We start from the raw sequence: 13,001 nt of genomic DNA on the forward strand, positions 1-13,001 counted from the left end.
AACGACTCAACTCTGCTGAAAGTAGCCGTAGACAATATATAAACATAGTTGTGGCTGTGTTCCAACAAAATTGTACTTATGTCCCAATAAAATGTGAATGTCATGTAATTTTCATGCTACAAAAATCTTTTGATTTTTTCCCCCCAACCATCTAATAATGTAAAAACCATCCTAACGACAGGTGGTAGACTGGAATTCGCTAAGATTTTGCTGCCCTTTGTCTTAGAGTGAATCTGCCTTTCAGACACTCATCTTCCTAGCTGGCTGCGTGAAGTGTAAGGTGCTGAAAGGGGAAGACGGTGCCTTGGGGAAGCCATTGCTTACTTCACCATTTTGCCTGAGACAGTCCTAAAGGCGGATTTGAAGAGAGGCTCAGGGTGTTGATACTTCTGCAAGCAACCCCACCCCAAGCTGGAGGAGGTCTGAAATGGGACTGGAATCCCACTACCCAGACAATGAACCTCTGTAGATCCATCCACACACCAAGGCTTGTCTTTCAATAATCCACTGCTGTTGAGACCTTGTCTTTCAGAAATCCATGTCTCCAACTCCAGCCCACAGATTTGTCCCCGACCATTTGGCCCCAAAAGAGATGAGCTCAGCATCTAGAATAGAAGGCTAAGTTCTCCATGGTGTTGAACCAGGTTTAGGCCTATGAAGGCCTGTGATGTGTGAGGCCCAAGCAAGTACTTTCTCTCCAGCCCTTCAACATCCTATGGGTTGGGTATAACCATCTTTACTTCACAGATGAGGAATCCAGGGACCAGATACATTAACCCACTGGGTAGTCACAAAGCATTAAGTGGCTATTAAGAAACTGAAATCAACAAGTTTCTTAGTGTGTGCAGAGCATGAATTTGGAGAATTAGCACAACATTCCAGTCATCTCACTGTCTTTATGATGAGATAAGCAGGGCTGGTGACCTCTAGCAGGGCCAGGACTACTTACAGTGCATGGAGCAGAGCCTTGACTCAGGAAGCTGCCAAGGGCCCATGTTACCACCTTCAGAACCCCAAATCAACCCCCTAGGACACCTGCCCCTTACTGCCCCTGCTCCCCATACTGCTGGCTCTATAGCCTGGAACCAAGATTTAAACTGAGAAACAGTAAGAGGTGTGTATGAAGGTGTGTTTTGACTGTTGGTCTTTGTCAGTTGTTGGTCCAGCTTTCACCTACAGTATAATACCTGTTTTTATCCCTGCCTGACTCCTCTGTATGGTTTAGAGTCTGTATGGGGAGGAGGTAGAATTGGTATTTTTCAAACCTCAAAGAATTGAACATACACATGAAGACCAGTATAGCAGTGGTTCTCAACCTGTGGATCGCGACCCCGGCGGGGGTTGAACGACCAAAATACAGGGGTCGCCTAAAGCCATCGGAAAATACATATTTCCGATGGCTTTAGCCACTGAGAAGCTGCGTTATCGTCTGCAGCAGCAGCAGCAGCACTAGCACTATTCAGCTTGAATGCACGCCGTTATGGACGTGCGTTCCAAACTGAATGCCTGCGGTCATGCGCAGACGTGATTGCATCATCCGTCCGGGGCCTAAGGAATGGGGGAAGGGGTGGGGGGAATGCTCCACAGTCCATAGCAGCGTGGCTGCTTGTCCATAGCAGCACATTACGTGTGTCCGGCACTTGCTGACGTCATCAGTGGGCGGGTGCAGCAAGCGCCGAAGGACAGAAGCCTAGGAGGCGGAGAGGCAAGAGGCAGAGAGCCAAGAGAGCCTGCGAGACAGCCTGCTGGTGTAAAAAAGGTTAATAATGTAAAAACAGTACACACACCATACACACAATACTGTGTAAGTGTAAGGTGCTTTGTGTGTAATCATTACACAGTACACAAAGCAGCTTACACTTACACAAAGCACCATACATTTACACAGAGTGAACTACATCGGTCTTATACTATAAGAGACCACTATAAGATGTAGTTCACACTGTTCCCCAATGTATAATTATCTCCCATATCTCCCACTATTTTCCCATATTCTGAATGAGGAAACTGCTGAAATCAGCGGTTTTTGGCATTGAATCCGCCTCCTATTGATTTCATTGGGAGTGCGGCGGATTTTGTGGAAGAGAGCTTCCGAGAATCTCGGGTTACCACACAATCCGCTGCAGCCTCCTTTTGATTTCAATAAGAGGCAGAGAAATGACAGTTTCCAACACATTTCTTCCTCTCCTATTTAAGTCAATGGGAGGCCACAGCAGATTCCGCTCAAATATAGAGCATGTTGCTTACTTTTTTCCACGCTAGAACTTTTCCTAGAGCAGAAAAATTCCAAAGGTGGAATCCACCCCCCCCCACCCCCCAATAGACTGGAAGAGGCCTCACACTGAGGAATCTGCTGTGCGGATTCTGTAGTGTAAAAGATCTGCCTCCTATAGAAAAAATTAAGCAACATGCTCTATATTTGAGCGGAATCTGCTGCGGCCTCCCATTGACTTGAATAGGAGAGGAAGAAATGTGTCGGGAACTGCATTTCTGCCGTACAGGGGATCTCTCTTCTGCGGAATCCACGGGTCTCCCATCGAAGTAAATGAGATGTGGATTACACCGCAGAAACCACTGCTTTATAGTGTGAAAGAGCCCTGAAAGATACCATGCTGTGCAGAAACTGTATGCAGTGTATCCTATGACATAGTTCACACTGTTCTGTATAGAAAACTTGCCACTAATCTGGAAAAAACAGATCCATTAGTTAAGCAGCTATTTACGAATGGTAGCTCCAATATACTAGGTAAGGAGGTCCATTAGTAATAAATATTTCTCAATATATAATTAAATATTGTTTTGTGATTAATCACTATGTTTAAATTATGTTTGATTTGTAGCAATGAGAATACATAATGCATATCAGGTATTTACATTCCGAATCATAACTGTAGCAAAATTACAGTTATGGAGTAGCCACCAAAATTATTTTTTGGTTTGGGGCCACCGCAACATGAGAAACTGTATTGCGGGGTCACGGCATTAGAAAGGTTGAGAACCACTGCAGTATAGGATTAAACACATAGCAGATGCATGCTCAAAGCATTCCAGTTCATGGCTCTGGAGGTCAAGAAACCTCCACTTTCCTTTACCCCACTTGATTTAGTCTGAACACTGACATAGGGACTGCGACAAAGAAAGCATTCAATATATAGGTAACTATACTGCTCACAACAATTAGGGGATATTTCAAAATGAATATGAAACGATAAAATATCCCCTAATTTTTGTGAGCAGTGTAGTATTATTGTTGATAATAAACACTTTCCTTCTATTGAACCCTAATTGTTCCAACCACCATGAGGGAAGCATCCCTATTAAACAAATGAGGAAGCTGTGCTCATAGAGGTGGAGTAAACAGGTTCAAGTTCACAGTCAGTGGTGCTGGCACTAAGCCAAGTCAACCTGGGGTAGTGCACAGGCTACCCCAGGCGTGGCCAACAGTTTTTGCCCCGGGGCCAGAATAGAAAGAAAACTTTTTTCATGAGCTGGACTAAGTATTAAAATTAAAAAATGTTTCCTGACCAGCCCTGGCCGGTTGGCTCAATGGTAGAGCGTCGGCCTGGCGTGTGGAAGTCCTGGGTTCGATTCCCAGCCAGGGCACACAGGAGAAGCGCCCATCTGCTTCTCCACCCCTCCCCCTCTCCTTCCTCTCTGTCTCTCTCTTCCTCTCCTGCAGCCAAGGCTCCACTGGAGCAAAGATGGCCCTCTTATTAATGCCCCACTGTTCCCCACCCTTATTTTTTGTCTCCTTAAGGCAAGGACTGAGAGCCCCACAGGGAAGAAAAATTTCCAGGTGCCAGCAAAATCGGTGCTTGTGGCTCAGGCAACACTCCTACTGGATCCATCAAAGACACATGGAACTGACCAGAGATGCCACCAGGAAGGCCAGACTGCCATTACTCCCTGACAGGGCAGATATCCTCCCTCCTGTACCATATGCTCATGAATCACGCTTAGAAAGTGGACGGAGAGTGATGGGAATAACAGGCACAAGAGGAGAGCTGGTGCGTCGGCCAGGAGTGGATCCAGATAGAATTATAACCACCAAAGCACCAGCCCTGCAAGATGAGGAGGACAGAGGAAGGAAAACTGGGATGGGGTGGGGGAACGATTAGTTGGATTTAGATTAGATCTCCTGCTTGAGAGTCTAGATATATCCCACCAAATTCCCTCTTTTACTACCTTGTCCTGGACTAAGACAGCTCAGCCAGAACAATCCAGATCCCTACTGGTCAGATGCCTTGTGAAGGAGAGGCTGAAGAGTAGGGAGAGGATTTTTCACCTAATCATGAAGGCCAGCCAGGCTCTCATAGGTTTGCCAGTCCATCAAGGAAATAAGAAAGCAAATGACTAAAGAGTAAGTGTTTCTGAAGAAACCGTTGTATGTCCAGAACAGCCAAACAATTTGGAAAAATACATATAATAAAACTGTAGGACTTACACTTCGTGATTTCAAAACATGTAATAAAGCTACTGGTACCAAGACAGTGTGGTAGTAGCATAAGGACAGAGACATATAGATCAATGGAATAGAACTGAGTGTCCAGAAATTAATCCTCAGTTTTTGATAAGGGTGCCAAAACCATTAACTAGGGGGAAAGAATAGTCCTTTCAACCGGTGGAGCTGGACAACTGGATAGCCACACACAAAAGAATGAAAATGGATCCTTACCTCACGACATAAACAAAAACTAACTCAAAATGTATCAAAGACTAGCCCTGGCCAGTTAGCTCAGCAGTAGAGTGTCGGCCCATCATGTGGATGTCCTGGGTTCAATTCCCAGTCAGGGCACACAGGAGAGATGCCCATCTGCTTCTCCACCCTTCTCCCTCTCACTTCTCTCTCTCTTACTCTCTTTCTTTTTTCCTCTCCTCTTGCAGCCATGGCTCAATTGGAGCGAGTTGGTCCCAGGGGCTGAGGATGGTTCCATGGCCTCCACCTCAGGTGCTAAAAAATGGCTCTGATTACAACAGAGCAAGGGATCCAGATGGGCAGAGCACTGCTCCCTGGTGGACTTGCTAGGTGGCTCTCGGTCAGGGTGCACACGGGAGTCTGTTTCTGCCTCCCCTCCTCTCACTATAAAGTAAAAATTAAGTATCAAAGACTGAAATTTGGCCCTGGCCCGTTGGCTCAGTGGTAGAGCGTCGGCCTGGCGTGTGGAAGTCCTGGGTTCGATTCCCAGCCAGGGCACACAGGAGAAGCGCCCATCTGCTTCTCCACCCCTCCCCCTCTCCTTCCTCTCTGTCTCTCTCTTCCCCTCCTGCAGCCAGGGCTCCATTGGAGCAAAGGTGGCCTGGGCGTTGGGGGTGGCTCTATGGCCTCTGCCTCAGGCGCTAGAATGGCTCTGGTTGCAACAGAGCAACGCCCCAGATGGGCAGAGCATCACCCCCTGGTGGGCATGCCGGGTGGATCCTGGTCGGGCGCATGCGGGAGTCTGTCTGCCTCCCGTTTCCATCTTCAGAAAAATACCAAAAAAAAAAAAAAAAGAATGAAATTTAATAGCTAAAACTATGAAACTCATAGAAGAAAACAGGAGTAAAGCTTTGCAATCTTATATTAGATAATGGTTTCTTAGCTATGACATCAAAAGTACAAGCCTACAGGCCAGGGTAGAGTGGTAGAATGTCGACCCTGCTTGTGGAAGTCCTGGGTTCAATTCCTGGCCAGGGCACACAGGAGAGTCAACCATCTGCTTCTCTCCCCCTTCTCACTCTCTCTCTCTTCTCCTCCTGCAGCCATGGCTCGATTGATTTGAATGTGTTGGCCCCAGGCACTGAGGATGACTCCGTGGAGCCTCTGCCTGAGATGCCAAAAATAGCTCAGTTGCAAGTATCAGCCCTAGATGGGCAGGGCATCGCCCCAGATGCGGATCCTGGAGTGGCTCCTGGTCAGGGCGCATGTGGGAGTCTGCATATCTCCCCTCCTCTCAGTTAAAAATTAAAAAAAAAAAAAAATATATATATATATATATATATATATACACACACACACACACACAAGCAACAAAAGAAAAATTAGACTTCATCAAATTGAAAACTTATGTTTCAAAAAATGTCATTAAGAAAGTGAAAGGACAACTCACAAAATTGGGGAAAATACTTGAAAATCCTATATTTGACGAGGGACTTGGATCCAGAATACATAAAGAACTATTAGAACCCAATAATAAAAAGCAAAAAATAGTTAAAACATGTGCAAGAGATCTTAACAGGCGTTTCTCCAGAGAAGATATACAAATGACCAACCAGTAAGCACACGAAAAGATGCTTAGCATCATTAACCAGCAGGAAAAAGCAAATCAAAACCACAGTGAGGGCCCTGGCCGGTTGGCTCAGTGGTAGAGCGTCGGCTTGATGTGCAGGAGTCCTGGGTTCAATTCCTGGCAGGGCACACAGGAGAAGCGCCTGTCTGCTTCTCTACCCCTCCCCCTCTCCTTCCTCTCTGTCTCTCTCTTCCCCTCCTGCAGCCAAGGCTCCATTGGAGCAAAGTTGGCCTGGGCACTGAGGATGGCTCTATGGCCTCTGCCTCAGACACTAGAATGGCTCTGGTTGCAACAGAGCAACGTCCCAGATGGGCAGAGCATTGCCCCTTGGTGGGCGTGCCAGGTGGATCCCGGTCGGGCGCATGTGGGAGTCTGTGTGACTGCCTCGCATTTCCAATTTCAGAAAAATACAAAACAAAACAAAAAAACCAAAAACCACAGTGAAATACTACATCACATCTACTGGGATTACTATAATTAAAAAGACAGGTAATGAGTTTGGGTGAAGATGTGAAGAAGCTGGAACTCTCACAACATCCCTGGTAGAAATGTACACTGGTACACCCACTTTGGAAAACAGTCTCAAAGTGTCTCCCACTTGTAGGCATATAACTAAGAGATAAAAAAACAAAACAAAAACATGTCCACACAAAAACTTGTACATAGAAGGCATTGTTCATTCCAGGCAGTAAGTGGAAACAACCAAAATATCTATCACCCGGTGAATGGATAAAGACGCTGTGTTAGAGCTATACAATGGAATATTATTCAGTCATAAAGAAGTGAAATTCTGGTACATGCTATAACACAGATGAGCCTTGAAAACATTATGCTAAGTGAAAGAAAGAAGCCAGATCCAAAAGACAACATATTGTATAATTCCACCTATAGGAAATAAGGCAAATCCTAGCGACAAAACGTAGATGAGTGGACGCCAGGGGCTGGAGGATGGGGAAATGAGGAATGACTGCTGATAGATACACTGTTTCATTTGGGGTTGAGAACATGTTCTGGAATTACAGTGGTGATGGTTGCACAACCTTATGAACATATTAACATTTGTACATACGTACACTTGAATATGGTGTATTTTATGGTATGTGAGATGGATCTGGGCTGGGGGCCTGGAAGAGTGAGAGTAGAAGGCTGAAAACAAAAACAAAAACCTGGCCTCCTAAAAGATTTCCAAGTCAAGTCCCTGGAATTTGTGAAGGTTACCTAACTTGGAGAAAGGGACTTTGCAGGTGTGATGAAGTCGATGGCATTGAGATGAGGAGATGATCCAGTGTGATCTGGGTGGATCCTAAATGCCATCACAAATGTCCTAATAAGAGGAGGGAGTTGGACATGGGCCACATGAAGGAGAGGGCGATGTGAAGACGAGGCCGCAGAGATGCAAGCAGAGGAGTGCCAGTGGCCCTAGAAGCTGCGGGGGGCAAGAGCTAGGTCCCTCCTTGAGCCCGTGGAGGGAGTGTGTGGCCTGCTGACACCTTCATTTTGGGCTGCTAGCCCCTGGAACTGACAGATAACAAATTGCTGTTGTTTTAAACCATCAAGTTTCTGCCAGTTTGTCACAGTGGCCACAGGAAACCAACACTGGGAATGAAGGGTAAATGCTACAGGGTGTGGGATTCCTTTTCGGAGTGATGGAAATGTCCTGAAATGGATGGTATTGATAGCTGCCTAACTTTATGAATATGCTAAAACCACTGAACTGGACTCTTTAAATGAGTGACTTGTATAGGATGTATATGGTATATATTATATATCTCAGTAAAGCTGCTGTAATTAAAAAAAACAACTACTATGTGCCTAAGTTAGTTCCAGTTGCTGGGAGAAAGCCTGACCACAGTGCCCGCCTTGAAAGAGCTCACAGGCTACCTGAGGGGCCTGGAAAAAGCCTTCAAGCCCTCGTGCTTGCTTGCAGGGCCCAGGCCTCAGGTGCCGGAGGGCTCTGTAGGTGGCAATGAGCAGTCAGAGGTGGAGAGGGGGCGGAGAAGGCTTCCCAGAGGAGCTGAGACTGCCTGGCCTTGTACCAGGTAGTCAGGCAGTAAGTGCCGGAGGGCTCTGTAGGTGGCAATGAGCAGTCAGAGGTGGAGAGGGGGCCGGAGAAGGCTTCCCAGAGGAGCTGAGACTGCCTGGCCTTGTACCAGGTAGTCAGGCAGTAGGTGCTGGTGGCCTTCTATGTGGCCAGCACTGTGCTAAGTCTTGTGGGAAAGCAGGATGAGTAGCTGCCGTGCCCTGTCCCCAAGAAGCTGGTGGCCTAAGTGGGAAGGGAAGGCTAATACTGAGGGACAGTGAGGGCATCAGGTGCTCAGTGTTGTGGCCCAGAGCCCAAGAGCTGCAGGGGTCGAGAGGAAAAGGTCAGTGTGGAGGAATAAATCCTCTTGCGGACTATCCTCCCACTGGCTACACAGCTAAGGCGAGAGTGCCTTAGAGCTCTCTGAGCCCTGGTTCCCTAGACCCTTCTGTGAGTGCTTCAAATCGGTAAGGTGTGCAGGTGCACACTCATGCTGTGGTAGACCTACACACGGGGATTAACGGTCAGTCATTTGGAAGCGAGTTGGAAACCCCAAAAATGAGCGTTTAGAACTGATTAATCCTGTGCCTCCACCCCTGTGGATGGATAACCCACTCGGATTGTAGGGGAGGGAAGCAGACAAGAGGCTTCAGGGCTGCTGCAGTATAGACTTCCCTTTGCTACTGCCCCAGCCACGTCAGGGCTCTCCTGCTAATGCAGATGCCGGGCTATCAGAAATTCTCCCCTGCTCCCCTGCACTAAGAAGCCCACCGTGCAGATGGGAGCTGAAGACCCAGGCTTCACTACAAGTCCCAGCCTGTGTCCCCCCACTAAGAGAAGTGGTCATTTGTTTCTGGGCAGGTAGATAGGCAAGTCACAGGCTTTGAGGTCATTTCCAACTTTCCTGATGAAAATGTAAACACCAATACTGATTTTTTTTTTTTTTGGCCATGTTGCCAACTCTGAAATTCAGTTCACAGCATGGATTAATAGCCCACAGTCTGATTCTAAAGTATCATGGGAGAAATGCTGGAAAAAGCCTTCAAGCTCTCGTGCTTGCTTGCAGGGCCCAGGCCTCAGGTGCCGGAGGGCTCTGTAGGTGGCAATGAGCAGTCAGAGGTGGAGAGGGGGCCGGAGAAGGCTTCCCAGAGGAGCTGAGACTGCCTGGCCTTGTACCAGGTAGTCAGGCAGTAGGTGCCGGTGGCCTAGGTGGCAATGAGCAGTCAGAGGTGGAGAGGGGGCCGGAAAAGGCTTGGCTAAGGCCATTGGTTACATCTTCTTCCTAGTCCTTCCCAAGAGAGGTCAAGTCAGCACAGTGAATGCTGAGTAAATGTCATGGATCGGGGTCTCCCACCCTGAGCTCTGGAGAATCGTCTTAGGCACCTGTGGAAAATACCTCAACCCTACCATCCAATCAACTCTCCGTCCATCCACCCACCCATTCCTCCATCAATTCAAGTTTTCATCTACCTGCAAATATTTACTGGTCATCTGCTACATGGGGAGCCCAGTGAGAAACACAAGGAAAATCCTAGTCCCTTCCTTCAGGGAGTAAATAGTTTAGTCAGAGGCAAGCTGACACATAGGAAGTGTCAGGAAATTGTCCCAGATGGTGTATGACAGGGACTAATTATACCACTACCGGCAGTGATGAAAAGACATAAAAGGAAAAAATAAATGTGGGGAGGAGGGAGAGCTTCATGGAGGGAAAAGTTGGGCAGGCAGAGAGTCAGAGGCTGAACACGTCTGGGACCAAAGGGAGGTACAGGTGGGCTGGAGCAGGCCCGGGAGCAAAGGTAGCGTGCGGCTGAGTATTTCTGTGCTGCCTTCTTAGTGAGTGAAAATACTGAAAGGTTTCACTAGGCTCTTTCCAGAAAACTCGATCATCTCCATAGATTCCCTCACTTCCTTCAGCAGGGTAAGAGCGTGTATCTTAAGTAGTCGTGAGAAACAAGTGTGGAACGGAAGCTTGGGCTTGGGTCAGCTTGTGACTGTGCCAGTTAGCTCTCCGGGGGCTGCCAGGGCTTCCCCAGCCCTGCCTCGCTGGCCCTCCGCCTCTAGAGCCTGGGGCTCTCCGCTCCTCGGGGCCAGCAGCACCAGGCTCAGAGGTGGGGTTCCAGGCATGGCAACCCACGAGAGGCCTTCATGGCTGTACTGTCAAAGGTCACCATCCCAGCCTTTACCACCCCACGGAGCTCCAGGTGACCCTCCCTGAGACAAATGGCCCAGAGGAAGGTCAGTGTCCTAACAGATGGAGAAGGGTGGCCCCTCCAGCTTTGAAGAATCAGCAGCAAGTCTGGGTGGGGAAACTTGGGTATTTGTGGTGTCAGTCTCTCTTCTTCATGTGAATATTCCAAAACTTTCATCAAAGAAGAACCAAATGTGCCGGTCAGTGCTCCCAAGGGCACCTCAACCCCAGCAAGCCCTGGGCTAAGTGCCAGGGGCACTGCAGCACTGAGCCTGCTGCCCACCCACTCACTGCTCCGAGCCGGTGCCCTTGGACTAGAGCCAGCCCTTCCTGCCACTCCCAACCTGGCCACGCTATTAAGTCTGGAGGGCAATTCAAATTTCACCTGGCTCCGTAAGATCCCTTTCCTCCTACTTCTTTTTGTTTTTAAGCCCTGGACACCACTGTTTCAAAGACACGGAGTATGCACGGAGGCAGAACCCAATCTAACACACACAGCTCAGGGGTTCTAAGGCCCCAGCGGACCCATCACAAGCACCTGGACAGAGGTACAAAAGGACTGTTTGGTCTTCACAGAAGTTTGGAACAGTTCACGTGGTTTTTGAAAAGTCAGCAGACTTCTCATAAAACCCCAACTCTCTAGCATCTTTTGAACATTCAGAAAATTAGGACCTGGTGTCTGTGGGTCTACATTTCCATGTGATAACAGCTGCCGGAGCAGAGCAGCGGCCCTGCCATACAGGAGGCATCTAGTTTGCGACCACCCTTTTGCCTTCCACCTCACCCCTGTAGGCATGTGAGTCTGTGACCCCTACACTAGGGCCCCAGGCCAATGTGCCAACGCTCCCCTCTCACCAGTCTCCTTCACTGCCCTCTGGGCCTTTCCTTACGGCTTTGATTTACTCACCGTTCCCTCTGTTGGGTCTTCTTCCTCACCTAGACTTGGCCAGACCTACTTGTTCCCCAGGACCCAACCTCAGTCCTGTGGTCTGGATTTCTCGGGCTCACTGTGACCTTTCTCTGCCCCTATCTGCACAGCACTCAAAAGTGTTCACAGATGGTGAGGAAGGGTATCCCGTGGCTGAACCCCACGTCTTGGCTTTTCCCAGAATCGTACCACAGCCCAGGGCACACAGATACCACCCACTTGGTACCTGATTACAGTCTGTCCTAAGCAATTTACTTAGGACTTGTGTTTCCCCAATGGGAAAATACCAAGATGGCAAGAATCAAGTCACACATGTAGACCAAATTATTGTTGCCACTTTACATTCAAGGTTTTTGAGGTATAGAGAAACAACTCATTCAAAACCAAGTACATAGGCTGTAAGTGGAAAGGCCAGGTATAAACCCAGGCTTGTTTGACTCCAGGGCCCATATTCTTGACCATTTGCTAAGCTGCCCATAAGTAGTCAGTGAACGTCTGGATGGATGAATAAACAATTTTCTCTCTGCCCCCAGATCTGTTCTTTGTCCTGCTCTATCCTGTCAGTGCTGCTGGAGGCTGACCTCCAGGGACTGTATTATCCAGGTTTCCCTGCCATCTGGCTTAGCTGGACTCATCTAATGGAAAAGGACCCCTGAGATTTTGGAGGGTAGGAAGAGAGAGAAGTTGGGTACTTCTTTCCCTCAGCTTCTCCTCTAAGCTGCTAAGGTTCTGGCAGTGGCTGCATCCCCCCATCTGGCTCTCACCAGTTCTGGTAACCCCATCCCTCTGCTCTCAGCTGCAGTGTGACGGGGGTGGTAACAGATTCCTACCATGGTTAGTCCCTGGGTGCCTTACTATCTCATACTGCTTCCCTTCACCTACTAGGTCTCAACTTTAACCAGAGATGATATTAACTTTCCCCCCCCGAACATTCATAAATATGTGCAGACATCTTTGGTTATCACAGTTCAGGGAGGTGGTGCTACTGGTATACAGTGGGTACAGGCCAGGGATGCTGCTAAACATCTTACAATGCACAGGACAGCCCCTCTCCCCAAAATGTCAACACTGCCGAGGTTGAGAAACCCTGCTTTAAGCTTACTCATACCCTATACAACTAATAGTCCCTTCAGTGAAGTCTTTTCAAGTTAACAGTCTAGTTAGTACGAGGACAGACGGCACTCTTCAGTGTTCATCGGGAAAAGAGGGCCCAGGTCTCCATTTGGGGAAAATGAGAAGGAGCTCATTTCCTCATGTAATTTTTTTTTTTGTATGTGTGTGACAGAGATAGAGAGAGAGTGTGAGAGAGACAGATAGGGACAGACAGGAAGAAAGAGAGATGAGAAACATCAATTCTTCGTTGCAGTACCTTAGTTGTTCATTGATTGCTTTCTCATATGTGCCTTGATGGGAGGGGGGCAGGCTACAGCAAAGCAAGTGACCCCTTGCTCAAGCCAGCAACCTTAGGCTCAAGCCAGAGACCTCTGGGCTCAAGCCAGTGATCATGAGGTCATGTCTGATCCCACGCTCAAGCCAGCGACCCTGCACTCAAGCTGGTGAGCCCACGCTCAAGCCGGCAACCTCAGGGTCTCGAACCTG

General features: G+C 48.2%; 1 protein-coding gene across 2 annotated transcripts in view; it reads right to left on the reverse strand.

The window, feature by feature from the left end:
• The window catches only part of THADA (THADA armadillo repeat containing), a 360,995-nt gene that overhangs the window by 3,941 nt on the left and 344,053 nt on the right, over positions 1 to 13,001 (reverse strand). The window lies entirely within an intron of this gene.

The sequence above is a fragment of the Saccopteryx bilineata genome, chromosome 3 (genome assembly GCF_036850765.1).
Source record: "Saccopteryx bilineata isolate mSacBil1 chromosome 3, mSacBil1_pri_phased_curated, whole genome shotgun sequence".
Classification (NCBI taxonomy): domain Eukaryota; kingdom Metazoa; phylum Chordata; class Mammalia; order Chiroptera; family Emballonuridae; genus Saccopteryx; species Saccopteryx bilineata.